This window comes from Bidens hawaiensis, unplaced genomic scaffold, assembly GCF_021521415.1.
Source record: "Bidens hawaiensis isolate Kalapana, Puna unplaced genomic scaffold, B.hawaiensis_p1.1 tig00024798_1, whole genome shotgun sequence".
NCBI lineage: Eukaryota > Viridiplantae > Streptophyta > Magnoliopsida > Asterales > Asteraceae > Bidens > Bidens hawaiensis.
In genome coordinates, this window is record NW_027493915.1 from 102250 (window position 1) to 122659 (window position 20410).

Genomic DNA, 20410 nt, shown 5'->3' on the forward strand with positions numbered 1-20410 from the left:
TGATGTGCTACACAGGAAGCAGATTTTGATCGAGCGCCGAGAAGATTACGACCTGGCTATGCAATTCCAACGAGTCGTTCATGTGTGTCATGAGCATGGAATTCATAGTTGCAGAGACTGGCAGTCCAAGCGCTTCAAATAATTTAAAGACAAAGAGCTCAAGACGAGGGGGTGTCTGTTAGTGCATGGTTTTGCGTCTTGAGTCTTTGTATTTATCGTTAACGTTTTTGTTTATTAATTAATGTAATAATTAATTTATTTAATAGCTAGTTCGTTAAGTTATAGTCTAGTTCGCTAGGGGATGTTAGCGAACTAGACATTAAATGTATTCCCTCCTGATTCATTAGGGGATGTTAACGAATCAGGGGGTGTTTCGCTATGTTAATGTATGTAACGAAGGAGAGGCTGGTTCGCTAGGGGATGTTAGCGAACCATGTCACCTTCTATATATAGTGAACTCCTGTTCACAATTCAAAAAGAAGTTTTAGGGAGATTAATTAACGAATGGCTGTCCAATCTCTCTCTCAAGCTTCACACTAATCTTATACAAACACCAATACTAATATATTGATAATAGATACACATATATAACACTGAATCAATGTTAATTATGAGCTAGATCCTTAATCGTATTAATATTATAAACACAGATCTGGGATCTGTTCGTTCTTATTGTTATTGATACGAAACACGGGATCAAACAAGTGTACCTCTAATTTTAGGAAGACCCTTTTTTGCCACCGCAAAGGCTATCATTGATGTTTGCACCAGCAAACTCACTCTCAGGGTCAATGACGAGGCAATCACTTTTGACATAGGAAAATCTACGCAATATCCGCAACAGCACGATGACCCCTTATACTGTGTTGACTTCATAGATTCCATCATAAGTTGCTATATGCGAGATTCCTCCATCAATACTCCCTTAGAAACACAAGTCTTAGACAAAATACTCAACAAACCCATTTTAGAAAACGAAAATCTCAAAAATAACTACCATGAAGAATCAGAAATGATATATGAAATCATTGAAAACAATGAAAAATAAAAACCATCAATCGAAGAACCACCAGCCTTAGAATTAAAAGAACTACCAAAACATCTCCAATACGCCTTTCTAGAAAAAGATTCTCAACTCTCAGTAATTATTTCTTCTCACCTTTCTAAAGAAGAGAAAGACTAACTTCTTAAGGTTCTTAAAAACCATAAGAAGGCTATCGCATGGAAGATCATGGATATCAAGGGCATCAGTCCTTCTTTCTGTACTCACAAAATCCTCATGGAGGAAGAATACAAACCCGTGGTCCAACATCAAAGACGTCTCAATCCCAACATGCAAGATGTGGTGAAGAAGGAAGTAATCAAACTGCTTGATGCCGGATTAATCTACCCGATCTTGGATTCACCTTAGGTTAGGCCCGTTCAAGTAGTACCCAAGAAGGGAGGAATGATGGTCGTAGTAAACGAAAAGGACGATCTAATACCAATGAGAACCATCACAGGCTGGCGAGTTTGCATTGATTACCGGAAGCTTAATGACGCCACAAGAAAGGATCATTTTCCACTTCCTTTCATAGATCAAATGCTTGAGCGATTATCTGGAAAAATGTTCTACTGTTTTTTAAGGATCAGGAGAAAACCACTTTTACATGTCCATACGGAACCTTCGCCTACCGAAGAATGCCATTTGGACTATGTAATGCTCCAGCCACCTTCCTGCATTGCATGGTGGCCATATTTCATGAAATGATCGAAAACTCTATGGAAGTTTTCATGGATGACCTCTCAGTCTTTGGAGATTCGTTCGATCATTGTCTGAAAAACCTAGAGAAAATGTTAGCTAGGTGTGAAGAAGTAAATCTAGTGCTCAACTGGGAAAAATGCCACTTTATGGTAAAGGAAGGCATTGTTCTCGGTCACAAGATTTCTCAAGACGGACTAGAAGTTGATAAGGCCAAAATAGAAACCATATCCAAACTTCCACCTCCAACTTCAGTCAAAGCCATTAGAAGTTTTCTAGGTCACGCAGGTTTCTACCGTCGTTTCATAAAAGACTTTTCAAAAATCTCAAGACCTATGACCAAACTTCTGGAGAAAGACACACCATTCGTCTTCTTTCAGGAATGTGTTGAATCATTCAATACATTAAAAGTCAAACTTGTCAACGCACCAATCATGACCACACCCGATTGGACCCTTCCATTCTAAATCATGTGCGATGCAAGTGACTTTGCAGTTGGAGCCGTACTCATACAACGCAAAGAAAAACACTTTCACCCAATTTACTATGCAAGTAAAACTCTGAACAACGCACAAGAAAATTAAACCACAACAGAAAAAGAGTTACTAGCAGTAGTATTTGCCTTTGAAAAATTTAGATCATACCTAGTTCTTTCCAAAACCATAGTTTACACCGATCATGCCGCAATACGTTACCTATTCAACAAACAAGATGCCAAACCCAAACTCATCCGATGGATCCTACTACTCCAAGAATTTGACATCGAGGTCAAGGACAAAAAGGGGGCAGAGAATGTACATCACGCTTAGAATGTCCAACTCCTGAAGAACTTCACAAAGAAATTATCAATGATAATTTCCCACATGAAATTCTCATGCGCATTCAAGAAGTCATAGAAGAAAACGACGAAAGTCCTTTGTATGCCAACTTCGTAAATTACCTAGCTTGTAGAATCCTAAGAAAGGGGCTCACCATCAACAGCGGAAGAAATTCTTCTCTGATCTTAAGTTTTACTTCAGGGAAGATCCATACGTGTTTAAAATAGGTGCGGATCAAGTTATTCGTAGGTGCGTAGCAGGCAAGGAGGCCTTAGACATTCTCAAACACTGCCATGAAGGACCAACAGGTGGACACCATGGTACCGCCACTACGATCAGGAAAGTGTTTGATGCATGATTTTTCTGGCCCACTATATACAAAGATACACATACTTTGATCCAAGCATGCGATGCTTGTCAAAGAGCCGGGAACATCTCATCGAAAAATGAGATGGCTCAAAAGGGCATTCAAATTTGTGAGATCTTTGATGTATGGGGAATAGATTTCATGGGCCCATTTCCTAACTCATTCGGGAATAAGTACATCCTTGTAGCAGTCGACTACGTGTCTAAATGGGTAGAAGCACAACTCTTTCCACTAACGATGCTCGGGTAGTTGTACGATTTCTGAAAAAGTTATTTTCACGATTCGGTACTCCAAAAGCCCTAATCAGCGACAGAGGTACCCACTTCTGTAACGCTCTGATGGAAAAAGTCTTAGCACGATATGGGGTCCATCACCGACTAGCAACACCATATCACCCTCAGACCAGTAGGAAGGTAGAGGTCTCAAATCGAGGAATTAAGAGAATTTTAGAAAGAACTGTAGGAATGAATCACAAAAATTGGGCAGAAAAGTTAGATGACGCTTTGTGGGCCCTCAGGACGGCCTACAAAACTCCCAAAGGAACGCCACCCTTCAAGCTCGTTTACGGGAAGGCATGTCATCTACCAGTAGAATTAAAACACAAAGCCTACTGGGCCCTTAGAGCAGCGAATTTTGATCTAACGTCCGCCGGAATAAACCGGGAAGATCAAATTCGTGAGCTCGAGGAACTGAGAACATTGGCCTACGAAAATTCCTGATCTTACAAGGAAAAGACTAAACGCATACACGACGCCCGTTTAAAAGGAAACAAAAAATTTCAAACTGGCGATCATTTACGTCTTTTCCCAGGAAAATTGAAATCCCGATGGACATGACCATACATAGTTGAATCAGTTTTTGACTATGGGACAATCGAAATTTCAAATTCAAATGGCCAAAAGTTCAGGGTAAATGGACATCGATTAAATCCATATATCGACGACCCACTTAAAGAAGTCTTGGAGGTATTAACCCTCCAAACTTCTTGAATAAGAAATCAAGGAAACAAGGTCTGGCCAAGACCTTCACAAAACTAGGCCTTGTAAATAAATGAGCTAAAAAAACCACGGGGGCGTGCTTTCAAAAGCACGGTCCCGTGCCTAGAAATGCGGACCGGCATCTTCGCTGCAAAAATCTCAGTCAGACTGGCTTGTAACAGAATTGTCAGAACAAAGACACGGGGGCGTGCTTCAAAAAGCACGGTACCGTGCTTGGCTTACTAGTTGGTTATAAAAGGCACCTTGTGTCATTGCATTCTTTGCACAAACCAAAACCAAACCAATAACCTCTAAAAATTTAACATGCCAACTGAGATGAGTGAAACAATCCCCGTTTCCCGACATCCGAGAAACGATGCCCGCCATGTTTCCAAAACCGAGCTTCTCTTGAAACTTCAAGAACTCGTGAAACAACTCACCGAAATGAATCTCCTTGCTGAGATGCGTCTCGTGTAACTCACCGAATCAGTGGAAAACATGAAAATGGAACTCCGAGACATCAACGAACAACTCCAGTTTCAAGTTCTCGGTTTCACGTACTTTCCACCACCATGACCATTCGGAGGAGGAGAGCCTTTCGGGGAACTCTAAGAAAATTAATTTTCTGTTTTTATGTGTAAACAAGTGCATTAAGCACAATGTGTTAGGACTTCGGGCTTAACCCGAACATTTTCTTTTCTTAGGAAAACCCGGGCTTATCCCGTAATTGTTCTAGGACATTTATTTTAATGAAAAGTAATTTTTAGATGACCAAACTTTTAAATTATCATAATAAACGTCATTCTAAGAATTCCCGATCTTGCATCTTGCTGGAAATTAGAAAGAAAGTAACTGTGATAAAAAGCACGGGCTGTGCTTTCCTAAGCACGAGGCCGTGGTCACCCCAGAATCTTCAGCATGATACGCGCTGACTCCGTACAATTCTCTGACTCAGAAACATTCATTCCTCTAGCAGCACGGGGCCATGTTTCTAAAAGCACGGTGCCGTGTTCAACTTTCCAGTCTTTATATAATGCATGCATAAACTCACTATTCCATTCACACCAAACACAACTTACCTAAATGGAAGGGAAAATGGTTGAATGAAGACCAGTGAAAAAAGGGAAACAACATGAATCCTCCTCATACCTTGAGGAGGAGGTCATGAGACTCCAATGCATAATAAGAGATCAAGTTGAGAGCAATATGAAAACCGAGGCTTGAGTAGTCGAGTTAATTAACAAAGTCGACCTGCTTAGGCTCGAGAACTTCCATGTTGTGGATGGCCACCACAAAGATGTGACTTCCAAACTTAACTTTCTCAACCGAGAAATCGTTATGCTCAACAAAAAGCTTGACGAACTTTTGGAAGCCAAACGAGCACCACCACACATTCAGGACTTGTTCGGAAGTGGTGGCCGTTGAAGTTGTAACTTTGTTTCGTGTTGAAGTTGTTTCCGCTAGTACTATATGTTAGGATCGAGAGTTGTTGTTGTACTTTTCATTTCATCTATGTTTAATTATGTCTTTAGTTTTAAGTTCTATGTTTTAATGAAGTTTATAATTTTTAATTACCATGTTAAACTAACCAGAAAATAAAACACAGTTAAAAACAAACCAGTTCGACAAATGAAACAAAAAAAAAACAATACTGTCTGCACTAAGCAGCACGGTACCGTGCCTCGAGAAGCACAGGGCCGTGTTTTTCATCACAGGACAGTTACAAGTTCTAACTTAACAAAATAACTTTTTACAACCACCAACCCCTAACATTCACTGCGTTCTGAACCAAAATAAACCGCCGACCATCCAATATTTCGCTAAGTTTTTCATCAAATCTTCAATTCTAAACCTAAGGTATGTTGATTGCATTGTTCAAAATCGTCATTTTTAGGTTTAGTTTAACCCTAAAATCACTCAATTAAACCAAATAGGGTCAAAACCCAAAGAGGATATGGGTTATTTTGCTTGCATATAATGAATAGATTATTGAATGTTTGATGGTTAGGGTTTAATTGAAAGAGACAATTCGGGTTTGGCATAAAATACCCGACACACCATTAAACCTAATTGATATAACCTGTTAGAACGAGGGTTCGATTCTAAGTAAGTTAGAAATCAGTATTAGAAACACGAAGCCGTGCCCAAAAAAACACGAATCGTGGTCAACCAAAAGTCAAACAACAAAGGAAACTGAACCAGAAGCAACAGCACGGGGTCGTGCTTCTGAAAGCACGCCGCCGTGCTTTGCTCTCTGTTTCAGCAAATTGAAAATTTTTTCATGAGTTTTGACTAATTTGGGTGTAAATTGCAGATGGTCGAGTATGGAGAAGAAGTTCATGCGTTCCTAGTCTTCGGAAACCGCAAAGCAAAGGACCGACAAGCAAACACGAGATTAACGTATCTCAACAACAGGTATCCAGAAGCCAACTTCTAGCTTTTGAAGACACTCTGAGACACATCAACCAATGGAACCGTTATGAGAACATTGTGAAGGGACCTTGGAGACAGGTTTTAGGCCAAACAGGGGAAGCGATGACGGAACTTACAAAGGAATTCCTGGCCTCGTTCAATATGAAAAAGAAAAGGTTTGACATGTGGGATAATGAGGCAATCGAGTTCCGATGTGGGGGTATATGGCATAAAACTTCTGTCACGTAGCTCGGAATTGATTTGGGAATTTACACGACCGAGGAAACCGACTCAGACTGTAAGTCCCCGCGGTGCGATGGTTATCGATACGAGATCCACACGAGGTCGAGGAGTGCGGAATCCTCCTAGACTCGTTTATGGTGTTGGAGACGAAGAACACGATTACACACAAACAAATACGCGAATGGGATAAACGAATCTGCAGATCCTTTATAAAATAACCATAACACGTTACATACCGAACAAAAACAAAAACACGGCCGACTCGAGGTGAGCTCTACCTTGGGACGTCCCACACGACTCTCCCTCTCTGTTTCTCTCTAGACAATGACAACTACACAAAACACACTTACTTTTCTGGATTACTTAACCCTAAACATGACACGCATATATATAGAAAAACCAACTTCGCGGGCTTGGGATTGGGCCTGTAGGCGAAGTTGTCCTAACTTCGCCAATGGCGAAGTTGTTCTAACTTCGCCTATGGTGAAGTTGTTCTAACTTCACCACTTCGTCTCCGATGGTCAGAATTGCATAGCGACGGTCACAAAATGCACCAACAGACTCCCCTTTGACCGTTGCTCTCAATTCTAACAAACACAAAAGATCATCTGTTACAAAACATACACCAACAGACACCCCCTTAACTGATGATCTTCTTTTTTCTTCTTCTGGTAGGACTCGATTGCACTGTGATCTTCAAACTTGAATTTCACATATACATGCAACATCCATCTTGTCTTCAACCAGCCGTGTCTGAAACTGTCTTGTAGCTCCACAAATCTACCAATCACCCGGCGTCTTCCATATCAGATCTCCCCTTTAGTGTAAGCTCCTCCGAACTATATCTATCGAGATCTTTGACCCGCATCCCCGTGCCTAATCGATCATCTCAACCAACACGTGAAGTTGTTCCTAACTTCACCAACACGTGAAGTTGTTCCTTACTTAACCAACACGTGAAGTTCTTCTAACTTCACCAACACGTGAAGTTGTGCTCCCTCCACAACTTCACCCAACTAGTCGGAATTGCATAGTAAGATAAGGTTCTATCTTCAACTACTCAGCATCAAGTGATCAGTTTCATCACAAAACCACCTTGACAGAATCTTACACACATGACCATTAATAAATCCGAAGCATCTTCAATCACCAGGGATAACGATCAAGAACTTAAACAATGTGATTCCCGGTTAAATCCAACTTGTTCCAAAATTTTCACCTTAATAAATAAGCATCTCGGATGCTCGTATCCCACATTTTCAGGATCCAATTCTCGAACGCCTTGAAAATAACATAAATAATATACTCTGACCGCAATCCAGTAATGAAGAAAACCCGAACAAAATTTGACTTTCTTCAGTTAGTCAACCTCGAACAACACTTATTTCTTGGCCCAAAAACACCCAAATGTGTCAATATCCAGTTTCAATCAATATCCCATTCGCAACTTCAACTCTAGATCCAGAGTTGACCCATATTTGTTCACACGTAAGACCAAGAGATATCAAGTTTCACTCGTTGTCGGAACAACGTTTTCGGTCTCACAATAATCGTGTAAACCTGGCCATTCGGACGAAAACACCAAACAATTTTTTTTTAACTTCGCCAGAAGTCAACTTCGCCAAAAAGTCAACTTCGCCAGAAAAGTCAACTTCGCCAAAACCCTAAAATTTCAGCGGCAACTTCGCCGACGACGGCTGTTCGGCCAAAAACACATCAGAAATGGGCCAGAAACACCAAAACACATATCTCGAACCATAGCATAAGAGCCTAAGGCTCTGATACCACTTGTAAGTCCCCTAGGGAGTCACTGGTGATCGATACGAGATCCACACGAGGTCTAGGAGTGCAGAATCCTCCTAGACTCGTTTATGGTGTTGGAGACGAAGAACACGATTACACACAAACAAATACACGAATGGGGTAAACGAATCTGCAGATCCTTTATAATATAACCATAACACGTTACATACCGAACAAAAACAAAAACACGGCCGACCCGAGGTGAGCTCTACCTCAGGCCGTCCCACACGACTCTCCCTCTCTGTTTCTCTCTAGACAATGACAACTACATAAAACACATTCACTTTTCTGGATTACTTAACCCTAAACATGACACACATATATATAGACAAACCAACTTTGCGGGCTTGGGCTTGGGCCTGTAGGCGAAGTTGTCCTAACTTCGCCAATGGCGATGTTGTTCTAACTTCGCCTATGGTGAAGTTTTTCTAACTTTACCACTTCGTCTCCGCTGGTCAAAATTGCATAGTGACGGTCACAAAATGCACCAACACAGACATCTGGTTCGAGGCTAAACAACGTTTACCGATGAAGGTGATGATGATGAAGCTGAAGCAGGTGACATAAGGGAAGAAGCTTGGGAACGGTTGAGTTATGGGACAACAGAGTAAAAAACCAAGCCTTTCAAAAAGCACCGCACTGCGTGACCCACTCATGAGGCACATCCACCGCTTGCTCAGTCACACCGTCATAGCCCGAGGACAGAGTGAATGGGTTGTCAACATGAGGGATATTTGGGCATTATACTGCATAAAAAACGATCTAGCATGCAATATCACAATGCTATTTTGCAAACTATTCATGACAAATGCGAGTGCCCGAGGAAAAACTCCGATCTTCGGTGGTTCGTGGATCCGCAACCTTTATGAAGCCTATGGTGCAGATACAGAAGGAACTCGAAGCCCAGACCCGATAGCTCTCAATCTTGATTACTGTGAAAGCATGCAGATGATTCAACGAATAGGAATGAACCCCGATGTGTGGAGGTTTTGTGATAAGAATAACCAGATTTGGGATCCGGAAGACCCAGCTGAAATGATGATACAAGATGTGCCCGAAAGACGACAATCACCACCCAGACAGAGCCGACGCCGAACTTACCATCAGAGAGGAGGCCCATCTTCATCAAGGGCCGGCCCCAGTTCATCACATGATAGCCGATACTCTTTGGAGGGTATATATGGATTGATCGATCAATTCTCAACTAACACTACCGCCTCATTTAACAGGATCAACGAGCAAATGGCTGCCTCCGATGCACAGTGAGCAGCCGAGTATGAAGCAACGAGGCGAGAGATTGAACGATTGGGCTATCGCATGGACAGGCAGTGGGGACCGTTTGACCCGGACACGGATAACTGATGATTGGCGACACAGGTAGGTTGGGCATGGATACGGGCATGGGTTGGTAGTATTTTATGAACTTATTATGTGTGCTTTAAACAATTTACTTTATGGCGTACTTATTTGTTTGTTTTTATGTTGGTTTGGATACTTTTTATGGCCATGGGAGCCAAATACATTATGCTAGGTACTAATTTAGCCCGATAGGGCAAGGGATGGATGACTCCATACCCGATTTTCAGCAGTTTATGCTTGGTTGTTTGTGGATGTTTGCAGTTTTATATTATACATATACAAAAACAGGAAAACGGACGAAAAACAGGGGACGCTCTGTCGAAATTTCGTTGACCAGTATGGAAGTAACTCTCCATTTTAACCCATAATACTCTATTAGAATTTTTATATTTTCATGAATCTTGTCACATTGAGGACAATGTGAGATTCAAGTATGAGGAGGGGAATTACTTGACCAATTGATTGTCCAATTGATTATAAAAATTCTCTAAAACAACAAATATTTTTGCAGCAAACAAAGATTATTCAAAAACCTAAAGAGAAAACTAAGAAAATTTTTGCAAATAACCAATCATTACAAGAAAGTGAAAAAAGTAAAAAGAAGTTTTGTAATATTGAGAATAAATTTATGCAAAATATGGCGTTAATACCCAATTCCTCCGTTACTGTGAGATAAACCTCATGCCATATATAAACATTTTTTCGGAAGCTTTGAGTGAGTCATATGTTTCGTGTGATTTAGAACTTGTCGCAATTATAAGGAAGAAGGTAATATTTACACAATTCCATCAAACCCATTACCAAATTACAAAAACCAAAAACCCGATCACTTTATCCATTTTCACCGGTAAAATACAACACTGGTCTTTTACCGAAAGACCCTAAGAACTGGAAATGCATTCTTTCGATTTCAATTTCCTTTGTTGCATACACTTCACAAAACCTAGATTGCCTCCAGAGCTTAGGGAGAGAATCTTTCTCTTTAGCAATGAGGTGAGGAAAAAGTGGCGCCAAGACGAACAAAGGCCACCATTCTGTGGAATTTCCAAAAACGCAATGAAGAGAAGAGCAAAAAGATATGAACGATGCTTGGGTTGCGGAAACTGGTCCCACGAAGGAAGATGAAGAAAAAGTCAAACTCAGTCTCAGCATGAATATACCAAACTAATGAGGGTGGGGGCTATTAGGTTCAAAGCCGAACGATCCATTAGAGTTGGAAGTTATATTCAGAACAGGATTGAGGAAGAATTGATCCACATCCTCGATAAAACTAGTCTTGACAATTTGACCTTAAAAGAGTCATTAGGAATATAATAAAAAAAAAACTCGGAGAAAAGGAGCTAACCATTGAAGACGTCTTAAGGCCCCCGACAATCAGTGGAAGTTGTATTTACCATCCTCATTAACCCTTGAACCACCACAAAATACCAAATCCCTACTCACACAAAACCAAACCCTTTTACCTTTTGATCTATGCAACCCTTTGAAAGGTGGAGATTTGAACTTGTTACAAGCTTATTTATCACAGGTTACATTTGGACTAAGAGTGCTCACATACATACATACATCACAGGTATGATCAGATATAAAATCGAGTATGAGTGAACATTGTGAGAACGTGACGTTTTGCATAAACGGAAGCTCACAAAAACAAAAGTACCTTCGTATTTATCACTAACATAAAGATGGGTTATTTTGTTTTGTTTTCTTGGGGCTCACTTAAGGGATGGTTATAATCTAAGCTTGCTATTTTTAGAGGATGTTTATAAGAAGATTGCTCGAGTAAAAGCAATGTTCAAGTGTGGGGATGTTTGATGTACATAGAAATATACATCTTTTCGGCATCAAATAATATCTAAAAACTGCAATTTCTATCAAATAACATAGCATAAAAGGCTACTTATCATAATAAAAGATAATTTCAGGTGAAACCAAGCCCCAAACGAAGAAACAAGCAATAAGTCGAAGAAAAACAGAAGAAAACACAAGTAAACAAAGAAACACGCCCCCATGCTTCTAAACACAAGAAAAGACAAAATCTGGAAGCTAAAGAACGGGGTCGTGCTCATCAAGCACGAGGCCGTGGACGAGAATACAGAAAAGACAAACAAGAATTGAGCACATGTCACTAAAAATCACAGGGTCGTGCCTACCAACCACGGGGCCGTTGCCACCTCACCAAAAAGACAAAACAAATCTAGCACATGTCATAAAAATGCACGGGGGCGTGCTCATCAAGCACGGGGCCGTGCCTCACTATCCAGATTGCCTATAAATAGTGGCTCATGTTGCACTCATTTGGTGTGCCTTGAAAAGAAATCTATTCGGTTCTCTCTTATAAAAACTCACACTATCACTCACTTTGAAGATCTAGTGATGAGTTTGAAGGCTTGGAGATCACTACCAGCAACCATCATCATCAACCATTATTACCATCATTAAGAATGAAGATTCATCTATAATTGGTTAGATTGTTCTAAGTTTAATCATGTATTTGTTATCATCAATCATCTTAATGTCTATCATCATACTCATTATGAGCTAAACTCCTTTTACCATCTAAAATCTATGAAGAAGCTTTGTTTTACTTGATAATTAATCAAGACATGTGATGTAGTCTAGTAAAGTACATGGTTATATTACAATTATCTTTTGATGAGAAATGTTTCACCATCTTAAATCACTAATTCAAAGTTGGTGGTTGTCAATTCCATTGGCAATCGTTCACGATCGATTCATGTTCTTGAAAGATAGAAATACTTTGATACATTATCGAAACAGGATCCTTATATTGTACTTAGAAATGATGAGATATAAGTTATGATATATTTTGCTAAACCTTGGTAATCTGAAAATGGCTTTGCTTTGGATATCAAATTAGTTAAAGAAATCATATGTTAACGGAATGTGTAATTATAACCTACATAAATCAACTAAGGGGAGGTTGTGTGATGAACTACAATCACCCGAAGTTGTTAGAATTGGTATTTGAGAAATCGAAGTCAATCCTAATCTTTCTACTTTACGAAACTACTTGCCAACTTAAATTGACATCATTGAGATGGCATGACATTAGGAAAGGGTGGACTTTAAAATGCGCATGCTATCTCCTTAGTGCCAAAGATGCTCACTTAAGGTTTAAGGAGCTATCTATCATATATTACTATGGCAAGTTTATCACATGTCCAAATATTAATTATCAATGTTAAAATGGAGTGGATTCTTGATCTTAGATGGTAACCTTCGCATAATTGAACAAATCGTTTAGAATTTCTTGTCTTGGTCACCTATATATTATATATAAGTATTTACATTTTATAAAAAGTTCAAAAAAAAAATTAGCCCCAAAATGATTAAAACCTCCGATTAAAGTAAAACAACGATTTATTATTAGAAACATTTGTGTCCACGGATCGATACTTGGTTCTTACCAATACTATTCTACATATACGATAGGTACACTTGCCTATTTTGTGTGTGTTTAGTCTTTGTAGAAATCACTTTTATAAATTCAAAACACGATCTTGTGCAAAAGCAAATCATTCCATCCTTCTATATTTTATACCACACGCACGCACACATCAGTTATTCCTGTAAATTCATTTCAACAAAATTGACACAACAATACTTATTCACAAAATTAAACACCTTAACCTTCTTTTTGAACAATAGGATTGAATTTAGAAAATTAACAAACGAACATAAACTCACATGAACACATTCATATCATTACGAATATATGCAAACAAAGTAAAACCATTTGTTTAGTGTTCGGTTAAAGTTAAAAGATCAAACAGGAACACGTTCATTTTCTTAACAAACGAACACAGACACGTTCTTTTTCGTAACAAACAAACACGAGCACATTCTTTTTTGTTACAAACAAACACGAACATGTTAACTTCCTTAACGAACAAACAAGTTTCTTTTCTTAACGAATGAACACAAACATGATTATGTTTTTTTAACAATGCAAAACGTTTATTTTATTTACAAATGAACACGAACAAAAAAAATCCATTTGTTTAAGTGTTCGTGTTCGTTTATGTGTTCGGTCAAGTTCAACAAACGAACATGCTCAAGTTTTTAAGGAACGCACAAGAACAAACAGTATGTACGTTTAACAGTTCATGTGCGTTCATTTGTTCGCTTAGGCGTTCATATCCGCATGTTCGGTGAGGTCTTACATTGGATAAAGTTCAACAAACGAATCGACATGTTATAACAAACTAAGAAGCTAAAAATTAGAATGTGTAGCTTACATTGAATGATGGTCGGTGAGGGCAACATGGTAATTACAACATCACTAATTTCTGCAACCTCCATTGGAGTCCATTTACTTTGATTCCCTTGGTAATTACAACATCAAAATAAACTCCCTCATGATCAATGTTCCTGACTCCTGAAATTAGAAAATAATATTATAAAATATATACAATAAGAGAAATACTAAGATGAAGCCATATCTTTGGATTATCTAGAATCCAATACCACATATGATTAATCATACACCACACTTGCAGCAGAAGACGCACAAGCCAACCTTAGAGCTTTGACTATAGTTTGACCTCTCCTTTATACATTTGAGATGAAATTTATGTTCAAACTGAATCATTGACCTAAACTTGGATGGAGATATAAAATTTTGAATCTTTTAGATTACAAAATATATTCAAGAGCAACAATGATCATCATAAATAAATTCTATCGCGAATTTATATGCAACACCAGGTCAACCCAAACACAACTTGCTTAGCTAAACTGGTTAACAGGTTCGGCAAAAATCTTGTTGTTAATTAGTAGTTAAATGATTATTATACATATAGGCTAAATTATTTGAGTTACACTATTTATAAGCTTTTTTTATATATTACATCAAATTCAAAGTTCAAAATGAAAATTAAAAGCACAAAATAACAAACTCAAATGTAGAAAAGCTTGGCAGGAGTTCATTTATCATTTTTGACAAAACTTTGTGAATTGTTAATGACCATTCAGCCAGAAGTTCATTTATGCACATTTATTAAATTAACAAACGAACATTTCGTTCGTTTTCATTCATTAACGTTCATTTATATAGGTCCAATCATATTGGTCCAATCATTTACATATGTGTAACTGTGTAACACATTTAACTATGTAGTTTTATATTTTCTAAAATAATTAACCATGTTAGTAGCCCGCCCCTAACCATAGCCACGTCTTCATTCTTTGGACCTTGTAATCAACCTCTTGTCTCTTTGCCTCTCTTGTTCCATATAAGTTTATCAAAAGTCAGTTCATTTACAATTGTTGTATTATGTTCGTTTTGATTGTTCATTTATTATTTTGTGTTCATGAATTGTTCGTTTAGAATATTAATTAACGAACATAAACAAACACAAACATGATCATCTTCTTCACGCATGAACGTAGAAAGGAAAATCCGTTTGTTTAATTGTTTGTCTTCGATAAAAGTTAAATGAACGAAAACGAACATGCACTTGTTAGTAGGGATGAGTAAAATCGGTACCGATACCGATTTGGTACCGTCGGTACCGATACCGGTACCAAATTTTTAAGCTTCGGGATCGGTACGGTACCGGTATTTCCCGAGTTGTACCCTCCCGGTATATTTCGTTACCGGTACCGGTACCAAGAATTAGGGATTTTCGGGATCGGTATTTTTGGTACCGGTATCGGTACGGTACCATGCTGATCCCTACTTGTTAGTGTCTGTCGCTTCATTTACTGGCCTAAATCTAATAATATTAAGATACATCAAATAGTCATATTAAAAAAACATAGAAAAAACTCACCTTTATATGCAAATTACCAATTCATCAAGTTTCCTTTCGCTTATTCATTCTGCATCTACTCGACAAACATTTGACAAAAGATGTACTCCAGCATCCTGCATAAGTAAAGGACCGGTAAAGGATATATTAGCCTCCAAATCATAACTTGAAATAGCATGGCAAAATGAAAAGGGAAATATAAACCAACTGCATACATGATACATCTTCAATATGAATCATGATGTTATATTGTTCGTAAATCTCAATTAATAACTTAATTTTCGACTTGAGAAGAAATTCAGACCGCCTAAAAATTGATGCACTCTATATAAACCACAAAAATGGCAATACCAACGATAGATCAAATAATATATTGTATTAAGCTTGAAGTAATGCAGTAATGATAATAAATGTAAAAATAATGAATTACCTGAAGTACACCTACAATGGTCCTGCAATGTGAAAATCAAGTTCAAAAATCAAAGTTTAACCGTACAAAGACCCTCAAATCGAACAAATCAAAACGAAATCAAAACATTCAAATGCATATTACCTCAAGAAATCGAATAATCTCCTCGATGAAACTGAGATGCACCATCAACACCGACACAGAACCCATCTCGCGGGAGCGTGGCTTGAACCTAGATAGGCCAGAAAACTAACACAAAGTTTCGAATCGGGTCTTAATAGTTATTGATTTACTGAGAAAAATAAATCTTGGTATAGGTTTTTACCTGATTCGCTGAACCATGACGATTACACTACTGGAACGCTATCGTCACAATCAATCTTCAAAGGCTCCACATGATCCGTCTCCGTCATCTATTATTCTTACACCTCTCAATAGAATTGGGAGAGAGAGAGAGAGAGAGATGCATCGAATAAGAAGTGAGAAACGATGGAGGTGAGAGCGGCCGTTATCATGACAGAGAGAAGATAGACTCGGTGTTTGAATTTTGAAATGGGGTGTTGTAACAAATCGGATTTTTATATTATTATTTTAATAATCGTTACCCGACCCGTATATATGTTCGGGAAATTTTATCAATAAATTACCGCGTTTATCGAGTAAACTAATCATTATAATATTATTTTATATACTTATGTAAGATATATATATATATATATATATATATATATATATATATATTTATACCTTTCAAGATTGGCAAAAACTACCCTAAACTAAGCTTCAATCTCATTTTTGTATCAATACATAAAATTCAGGGACTAATATGTAATTAACCAAAAGAATATTATATTCCCATTCAAACCCCAACAACCCAGACTCGTTTTTGAACCAACCCGCGACCCAAATCGATGTCTTGATCAATAATCTTCGTTTTATATTAGGAATTGATTTGTTTAGATAGTTTATACGCGTAAAATGAACCTCACCGACGTAAATAATTAGGAAACTATGACCAATGTGATTCGAATTTACTTATTTACGAAATCGGGTTTAACTCATAAACCATAAACATATTAAACATCGATTTTTCTTCAATTAATCCTCCTTAAGCCATCGCGAGCCTAACCCCTCTATTCAACTGTGCTATCATGGCCTGCAATGATCCCTATAGTCGTCGTTTGAGCCGCGTCTACGTAGTCATCGTTCACCATCAATCAATCACTATCTCTGGTAATTGTTATATGTTGTATGATCGTTATTCATCACTGATTATTAACCCTAACGTTAATTGGATCAAAAGCAATGGATTGAACGAATGTAGAACTCTAGGATTTATATCAATTTGGGGTTAATCTGGGTTGTTAGATTTAAATTATTGTTCTTAATCTTTAACCATCAGACTAGCTGCTTGCTTGTGTTGGTGCTAGCACTGTGAGCCGGCCAGGGCGCGAGTTTGAGCCCCGACCAGCACACAACCTTTTTAATTATTTGCTTTTCTTGGTTTTTAATTGATATATTGATTTTAATGTTTTATAAATTAAATATAATTATTATTAATGATCATATAACATTATTTTATTTAAACCGACACCATTAAGTCATTGTTTCTTGTCAAATCACGTTAAAATCTTTTGTTTACGTATATATATATATATATGTATGTATGTGTATGTATTAAAAGTATGTATTAATAGTAGTTCTTATTTTTTTTATTTATTTTAAAACCCGACTCTTTATTTCATGTTCCTCGCCGTTGAATATTTTTATAAAGTTGTTTATGTTTATATATATTATATAATAAACATATTAAATAGTTACTTATTAAGGGATTTAAATAAGATTTTTACTTATATTATATCTAAACGATTTTTCATTTTTATTATGATTGTTTACTTATATAGTCGTATTTTGTCTATGGTGATAATTATAAGTATATTTTATATCAAATTTAGTTACTTAAGTTATTAATTTATAAATTTGATTATATATTTATCATATCAAATAAACGAGATTAATTTAATAATTATTAAAAATAATTACTCTAATGAATAAACGTGAAACGATAATATTAATCCTTACAATAATAATCCATATACAAATAAAACGTTCAATCAATAATATTCTAATCAATAACATAATTCAAGACACATTTTTATAAATAATTCATATTATCATTATCTAACTAGGAATCATTGACGGTATATCCCGAAGGGTTTACTTTCCTCATCATTCCTTAATCCGTTCACCCGATCAAGGTGAGTACCACATTCCTCTCTTTTTACTCGTTTTCCACGTTTTGGGGACATATGCGTAAATTATATTTCTTATATATACTTATACTCAAAACCTGCAACTTTGTCTTATGTGTTAACAACTTATACCTTACTTGCTTATGTGCTTATTTGCTTTGTATGCTTCCGCATTCTGAGATGTCTAACATAATCTCAGTCTAGTATGATTATACGCCAGTCGTTAGCCTTTGTGCTTGTCACACCCTCAAAATCCACTAACGGAGTTTTACCGTCAGAGGGTGTGAACTAACAGGATCGGATTCATTAGTTATAATCTAACCATAAAACAAAGTTTCAAAACCATGAAAACGTTTACGAGTAATTAAATGCGGAAACGTAAAACCATAGAAACCAATGTTGCGTCACGCAGGACGACTTAAAACCCAATGATAACAGTTTAAAATAAGTTTGCATAATTAAAAGTGTTTCAAGCAATGCATGATCCTAAACCGCGCGCCCGCCTCGGCTACCTGAGAATAACATACTAAAAGTGTCAACACGGGGTTGGTGAGTTCACAAGTTTATATAAAATAAAGCGTTTGCGTTCAACGTTTTGCGTTAAGCGTTTTGCGTTACAGCGTTTTGCGTTACCAGATAGTGTTATGTCAATTATATATCTATAGGTAGCTAGCCTATAAAACAAGTATCACTAAGTGTTCGACACCGAAGCTGACTGTTTATCATTTGCCTTGCCACCAGGTCATCCAGACCATGGTATGTGTTTAGCCAAGATTACACCCACTCGACCTCCAGTCGAGTTTAGCGTTGGGTGGGGTTTGTCAAACCCAGTAGTACTACTCAACAATGACTCGCTATTATCCAATATTAAACGGTTCGATGTGAATGAAGGACTTCAGTTAACGCGTTTGCCACTTAGTCTTTACAAGTGATATATAATCTATATTAACAAAATCTTAAATGCTTTTTCGGAGTATGTTATCTCCCCCAAGTGAAAAGCGTTTAAAAAGTTTAAAAAGGGGAAAGTGAAACTCACTGTTTGCGAAGTGTTCCCAAAATAATTCACCAAGATGCGCGTCACAGAAAAACTCTCTCTAGCGTTCTTAAAACGCAGAAATAAACCAAGGGAAACGTGAGGGGTGCTTAGAAACGAGTGTAGGATGCTCCGATTATGACGAACAATATCAAAACGAGGTGATATGTGGTTGTGTGTGAGCTGCCGATCGCAAGGATGAGGGAGAAAGGGGCTGCCGATCGGGGTAGAGGAAAAGGAAAAGAAAATTGAGTTAGGGTTTAGGTTTAGTATTATTTATAATAATAATAATATGTTACACTCAAGTCCCTCAACTTTCAATTGTTGTTTTTCTAGCTTAATTAACTAGTTCTAGTACATTGAGTTAACGTTTATAACAATGTTATCACATAACACATAAGTCTAACACATAATTATCACATAATTATTGTTTTGACGTTTTTCATTTATTCACCAATCATTTGCGTCAACTCGTTTGCGTTTCGGTGCAATTCCCGAAAGACTACACATGTAGTAAGTGTTAAGCGTCATTTAAACCCTAGTTTAAATGTAATGAGGTGTGCGTTATAGATTCCGTGATCTTTAAGTTTGAATTGACAGAGTTGAGTTAAAGGAGTTAACCTGAAATTGACGATTGTCACAGTGCTTCTCGACATCTCAGTTATACTTGCTCATTTGGTTAATTTGTTACTCACATATGACTTGTTACAACTACTTATTTTTATTTATACTTTTAAACTGGTGTGTTGCTCACACAACATGTGTTGTTGACAAAATTATATTTTATACGCATATGTAAGTTATCATAGAAAGTTAATGCAGGTTGGTGAAAACTTAGTGAAGAATTTAAGTTATAAAATAATTAATCAAGATCATTTGTAATATATGTTGTAATGTTGTATGATTATGGATTATGTATTTGATTTATTTGAAAACTTAATTTAATTAATAGATATTGTCATTTAAATAATGTTGCATGATAGTAACCTTGAGAGCTGTGACAATCAGTTCGCGCCCCGGCATTTCCGCCGTAGGTTGGGGTGTGACATGTGTTAGGGTTTCAAGCTGGTGTTTGAAGCGGGAGTTTGGTGGGGGTGCGATTCAAGTGCTTTATGGGTTGTACATCTAGCTATAAAAGTTGTAAATCTCTTAATTTTAAGAGTTTTTGGTAAAATGACGTTTTTGCCCATGCTATATGTATTATAAGATAGTATAGATA

At 37.4% G+C, this 20410-nt stretch overlaps 1 pseudogene; it reads left to right on the plus strand.

Moving 5' to 3' along the window:
* LOC143569899 (uncharacterized) overlaps positions 1-20410 on the plus strand; it is a 97426-nt pseudogene that overhangs the window by 43210 nt on the left and 33806 nt on the right.